Here is a 6,938-nt window from a genome sequence, read left to right as displayed (position 1 = left end):
GTCCTGGATCTAAGTCTCGTGTTTATCACTAGCTATGATCGTTTTTAAGCACATTAACAGATTCAGAAACTTATGTCTCAACAGCATTTATTCTTATTGAAATAGTATACGTGTTCATTTGCCTATACAGAGACCAGGTCCCATGATGGAGTTTAAGAGCTATTTTGTGTATTGCAATATTTATTTTTAAGTGCAGAAAAGGAGGGTGGGTATTACTCAGTTGTAGAGCACCTGCATAGCATGCACAATGTCCTGGCTTCAGTCCCCAGTACCTCAAAAAAAAAATAAATAAAATAAGGGCATATTTAAAAATGAGTAAAGTTATAAAAAAATGCAGACTAAAAACCACTGCAATCTAGGAGACACAATTACAATAAAAAAAAACAAGAGTTTCTATCAATTATTGGCTATTTGCCAATCGCAGAGACAACCAGAAATCACACCTGATAACCATCACGTGTGATTCTCAGCAACCCTACTAAGTAGACACGGATGGGAAACCAGGCTCTGCAGATGAGGAGACGGAGCTCAGAGGAGCCGGGGACGCTGACCGTCCTGCTTCCCGTGACACCACATCAGCCCAGGGCAAGCGCTGACGGAGCTGCAATGAGGGGACACCCAGCTGCATGGAACCTTGGGGCACTGGGGAGTCCCAGAAAACACTAAAAACTGTTCAGTGAAAAACCAGCTCAAATATAATACACTGTGCCACATTCTTTAAACAGGGAACATGAGTGAGACCTTTTTGATGCCTCCGTGTCCTTTCTGCCATCGTCAGTTACTTGCCCTCACAGCGTGACCAGTGATGAACTGGACCCCATATGAAGCGCACTCAGATGGCAGAGCATTTGAAGCTGTTTTATGAAGTTTGTAAGACTCTGTCTGTGCCTCACACAGGCGGTCATCCATCACTTCTCACCGGTGTGGATGTACCACCTGAAATCACTCCTTTCTGCTTTTTAAAATCCCTTCATCTACTCCAGACTTTTCAATAGCAAAGAAGCAGCTAAACCACAGACAGTGGACAGCTTTTCACCAAATTTCTTGAACAGCCCATCGGACTACCTGGAAGCCCTTTACTTTTATTAAACCCACTTCCAGGTACTTCATCATTTTCGGATTGGTGGACTTGGCCTCTGACTGAGCTACTCAGAGAGCTCCCAGCCTCACATCCGTGAGAGGACCCTGCTGTTGGGAGAAATCAGTGAGAAAGGCGTACATCCCCCAGTCATGTCTGCATGGCTAGAAGTGCCACAACGTGCTAAAAATTTATACCATCATAACCCCTGGGCTCCCATGGACTGGTTTCACATTAACCAAACTCATGAGACACTGATGCAAGAAAACCAGAAATTTAACTTATTAATGTAACAGAAGATGTGAAACTATGAACCAGACTGCAATATCAGAGTTCAACCATGAGTATATGTTCTCCTCCACGGCCCAAACACGGGCAGGCAGTCACATGGCAAGTGTGGACAGAAGCAGAGCAGGAAGGATTTCTAGATGAATTCAATGGACTAAATTTCTGTTATACCAACAGATCTGCTGCCTGGAAAACAATTAATTCTAATCACGGTGCACTCTTCGTGGACAGTTGCCGAGACACGACTGTGAGCACCTGTGTAACTCTCCTTTCCCTGTCCTTTCTGGGCTAATTGATGCACAGACGTACAGAAATCGAGGGATGCAGATACATCTAAACACCCAAAGCCCATTCTGGGAGCCACAATACCATACAGCCAGGGTTAAAATACTTGCTCTGCCACTTACTAGTTCTGTGACCTTGGTCAACTTACCCTCTGTGTGCCTCAATTTCCACACTGTGAAACTGGGATAACAATCAAACCTTCCTTACTCGCTTGTTGAGAAGATTGAAGGATTCATTTCTGTAAAACGCTCAGAAAAGAATGTAGCACATTTTGGGTGCTCAACAAATGTCAAATTAATATTACAGTGGTTTACAAGTCTCCTTCCTAATCATCTTCTGTGTTTCCTGGCTAGACTAATACCCAAAGGAAATTCTTATTTCTCCTTTTATAAACTCATGGGATGAACCCTTCTGTTCCATCCCACCACCTGTTTAAACTGATGGAAGGGATACCTCCTCCCCACTCCTCTGGGCCATGCAGAGTGCTACTCCCTTCACAGCCCTGACCCCTGGCCCACAGCTAGCCCTCCTCACATTAACAGATTGAGTTGTGATTCCGGGGAGACAAGCAGGGCATGTGAAACCCTTCCTTTCCCTCCAGTGTTGACTACCCTAGGGAAGCACCCTGGATGCTCAGCTCCATTGCAGAACAGCCCTGTGCATGATGGGGCTCATTCTCTCAAGGGAAGGCTTGCTGTGGCCCAGAGATACCTGGGACAGGGTGAGTCTCTACTTCTGGGACACAGTATCATGACACTCATTTATCCACAGCCCTGAAGTTCATGGAGAACGTGGCTTCATCAGTAACAAAGAAGACATTTATCGCCTGCCTACTCTTTTGTGTCATCTCTCAGTTGGCTGCTGGAGACAACATGTGTATAAGTATTGGTTCCCCTTAGGCCCCAACATATATGAAGTAACAAAAATTTCTGTGGCTTAACGTTGGTCCAGGGCGACTGTGTAACAGTTCTGACTCTGCTGATGCTAAATTATGGGTGTAGGAATTATGGAACGTCCTCAAATATCTTTCATCATAAAATCAGCTTTTCTTATTTTCTTGTTTCTTTGTAATTACCAAAGACTATAAAATGATGGCTGCACACAAAACAGCAGCTAAAGTTTATGAGCTCTCTTGACATACCCACTGTGGTAAACATGTTACATAATTACTAATTCTCACAATTCTACAAAGCAGATATGAGTGTCCCCTTCTCACAGACGAGGGGAAAACTCAGAACGAGCTGACTCAGGATCACATGGTTCAGTGTCAGCACGTGCAGGCAAACCCAAGTCAAGAAACTACACCCCATCATATATGTACCAAATCAACTCCCACCAATTAACACACAGCGGCGGGGTCAATACTCAGGGAACTCAACACACCTTTCAGCTTTATGGTGCTCCAGAGGCAGCTTCTAGCTGTTTTATAATATCCCGGCTCACTGGTTTCTAACACTAGAAGAAAAGCCCGATTTTGCCATTGTTTGCACAGCAAGTCTGAAATGTTCACAGCGAGATAAAAGAATAAAACTATGATATAAGCAGAAAAAATTTTCCAGGTAGAAAGACATAATGGACGTTGTGCTATTCTGAAGCATTAAGCAAAGGAATCAAAATAAAATCACATTGTTTAAGCCTTATTTTACAAACAGAAAAATTAAGACTGTAAAAAGTTGCAACAGCGCCACCTATGGCTAAAAAGACCTTCCAGGTTGCCGGGAAACATGCAACACAAAAATTGACTGTAAGATGAGAAACGAGAATCAGATAACTAGAGGCTTATGTAGCATATACTGCACTTTGCTTCGGGGGGATGGAGGGGTATTCAGTATTTAATCTGATATTGCTAATACTCCTAAATATAAACAAAAGACATAGGCTCATGGAAGCTCATCTTAGAAGAGGAAAGAATCCAGTCCAGCCACTTCATTTTACACGAGGGGAGACTGAGACCTGAGATCTGTCCTCCTGGCAATCAGCAGCAAAGCTCTCCTAGGTCTCATGTCTTGCACTGTAGTAAAAACCAACAGAACTGTACTACGCCTATATTCATAAAAGTCACGTCTGTATTTTTCCAACAGTAGGTAATCTAAGTATCTTGCAAAATACTTCTCAAAGAGCCAGGAAATCATAGAAGGGTATTGAAATACAAAAACATTTATTTACATATTAAAACAGCATGAGCTTTATTCTCTCTATTAAAAAAGTGACATGTCAAATCAAAATTTTGAAATTTTAAAACCTGAAAAGAGTGCAGAAAAAAATCAAAATTTTCTTTAGTCACAAAAGAGAGAAGCTTATTCCCTGATAATAATCAATGTGGATTTTTCTAAACTCAATGGTTCTGGTCAGAATCCCGAGAAATTAAATGTCTGATGGATGGTTACACGGCAACATGAATTCTGAGCTTACATTCTGTGTAAATAATCTTCAAGGTCGTCTGCTTAAGGCAATTTAAGTAGTCCCTGTCTCACTAGAATGACACAGATTTCATTAAAGCTTCATACTGCACTTAAAAAAAACAATCCTAGTTACTTTAAGCCATATTAATGTATATCATATATACACATATTGAATATGCATCAGAAATAAGCTACCCTTTTTAGTATTCAGAGTTGATACTTCTAAACTATCAGTCACTGTGAAAGCGCATTTTTATTAAGCACCTCTACGGTGCTTTGTATACAAGGCGTCCAGCTCTCACAGTCAGACAAGGTAAACCATATTACTCAAATTTCACAAATGACGAAATATACTTAAGCCATGTAAACAACTAAGATATTCATCATCAGGAAAGAAAAGAGTAAGGATTTTACTTACAATACTCACTGACAAAGTTTTCTTTCATACTAAGACTACATAAAACAAATTCAGTGTTTGGAAACTTTTCAGTAAATAAGCACCACTAGAAAAAACAAGTAACATCATTAGCAACAGTTGGACTTTCAAAGACCACTTCTCTCTTGCACAATAGTTATTTTAAATGTTTTGTTTTTAGTTCTCACAAAGCACTAAATTAAAAAACTATTTCCTTTACAGTCATTACCTGAGAATAAAACATTTGTGAAAATGTACAATTTTAATTTATGCCACTCTGCCTCTCATTCTCACTGGTGTCTCTCCTTTGAAGACCTCATCAGGCTGAGATAGCTAAAATCGGTCATTTATGGGCTCACAGGAGTTCGGGAAAACACTCAACGGGAAGCTGATTAGAGGAGCAATTGAGAATTCATCCTGTGCAGCCTGGATTCCAGCATCGAGCTAGCCACCGCCAGCTGCGTGTCATTTGGGGCAAGCTGACCCATCTCTCAATCCCTCAGCTACAAAAAAGGAGACACTGATACCTACAATCAAACACTTGCTATGAAGTAAAATATGAGCAAAGCATTTTAGCCTCAGTTAGGCGTCCACTCACAGCGAGTTTGGTCATTATGATGATGAGGATGGCTGTTAACAAATTAAGCTCGACCAAACAGGAGAAATCACCTTAAAGGAGAAACATTTTAAGTCCATGAGTAGAGTATTTCCTTTTGGGTGGACTGTAGAATATTCTATAGATTTTTTTTTAATAAACCAAATTTTGTCCATTAATTGTAGATTTACAGGTTCATGGACAAGTCTCCAGAAAAATAATTAGAGGCCTCTAACCTCTGAAAATTAAGATGTAAATTTAAAAAAAATATCAGGGAAGAGATTATACCTCATTTGGGAGAGTATGTGCTTAGCATGCATGAGGCCCTCAATTCAGTCCCCAGTAACTCCATCTAAAAACTTTGTTTTTTAAGAAATAGAGAATTAAAGCAAAAGGATGGAGGAATACGGAAATTTTTAGAGACTCATCTCAGATTTAAGATAGGGAAGAAACCATCCAATTCTCAGAAGAAATCTTGAGGACTATGTAAACTGGATCTGAGATGTCTAGTCTTTTAACATTATTCATGAAATCATATTACCAAGTCTTAAAACTACCTGATAACCCACAGTGGTGATACTGATCATAACAGCTACCATCACGTATCGAGCTCCGGCTAGGACTGCTCTGTTCTGACATCTCTACCCCTAAGGCCTCACCAGGCGGAGAGCACTAAATTCGGTCATTTATGAGCATCTCGTGTAAGTCCTCCATTTGTGCTTCTCACTCTCCCCTCACCAGCTCCTCTGAGGGAAGCACTGTTATCATCTTCCCCACCCGCAGATAAGGCCACTGAGGCACAGACACTAAACCCGTTCCAGGCCACATTGGAATTAAAGGACGTCTGTATTTCTGCTGTTTTGCTTTTGACAAAGGAATCTGAGATATCAATTCAAAGCAGACTGTTAAATAATCAAGTCTGTCAGGTCTTCACCTCAAAGAGCAGATACTATAAATTCCTGATGTAGGATGAGGCTGCCGTCACAAACTGACTCAGCTTGAAATTAATATCCAAGATGAAGCAGCGGATACACATAAATATTCACGATTGTCAAGTCTGCCCACGGGTCTGGGCCCTTCACTGCCTGAAAGGGGGTGAAATCCCCACCCGTGTCTGGGAGGGAAGCGCGGCTCTTCCCGGGCTCACCCAGGCTTCATAGGCTATTTACCCCCACAGACTAGCCTCAACGGTTAAAAGCTCTCAAGATTTTTACACCAGGCAAAACTGAAAGACATTTCTGTAGATGGAGCACTTTCTCAGGCTTAAATTTTTTTGCCTACACTCAGCCAGAGGGAGAAAAGAAACAGGACTCTACAAAGTCCTGACCCTCACCACTCACAGGAGTAGAATGACCACAGCAGAAGATGGCCCTTCACATTGCAGGATGTGAACAAAATAAAGATGCCCCAACAACAGGCACTCCCAGACACAGCGCTCAGCAGTCTTCTGCACAATCACAGTTGTGCAGCCCTCAACACCTTCTATTTCCAGAACACTTCATCAGCCCAAAAGAATCCCCCTATCACTAGCATTCACTCCGTAATCCCCCTCCACCCAGCCCCTTCCAACCATCACCTGCTCTCTGCCTCTGCATGTGCCTTTTCTGGGCTTTTCAGATCACTGAAATCAACAATATCTGGCCGTTTGTGTCTGCTTCCTTTCAATTAACATGCTGTTAGCAAGGCTTGTATATTTTGAAGTGGCATCAGCATCTCTTTATTTTTTATTTTTTTTGGAAACGTTAAAGATTATTAGAAGGTGGTAAGTACTATCAAAAAGAGTAGAGTGGAGCATAAGTGATTGTGTTTCAAAGGGAAAAGTGTGGGTTGAACAGTCAGGGTGGACTTCCCAAAACAGGTGGCATTTTTCATTTT

This window comes from Vicugna pacos, unplaced genomic scaffold (genome assembly GCF_048564905.1).
Source record: "Vicugna pacos unplaced genomic scaffold, VicPac4 scaffold_104, whole genome shotgun sequence".
Lineage (NCBI taxonomy): Eukaryota > Metazoa > Chordata > Mammalia > Artiodactyla > Camelidae > Vicugna > Vicugna pacos.
The sequence above is the reverse complement of the archived record's forward strand: the minus strand, read 5'-3'. Positions refer to the sequence as shown.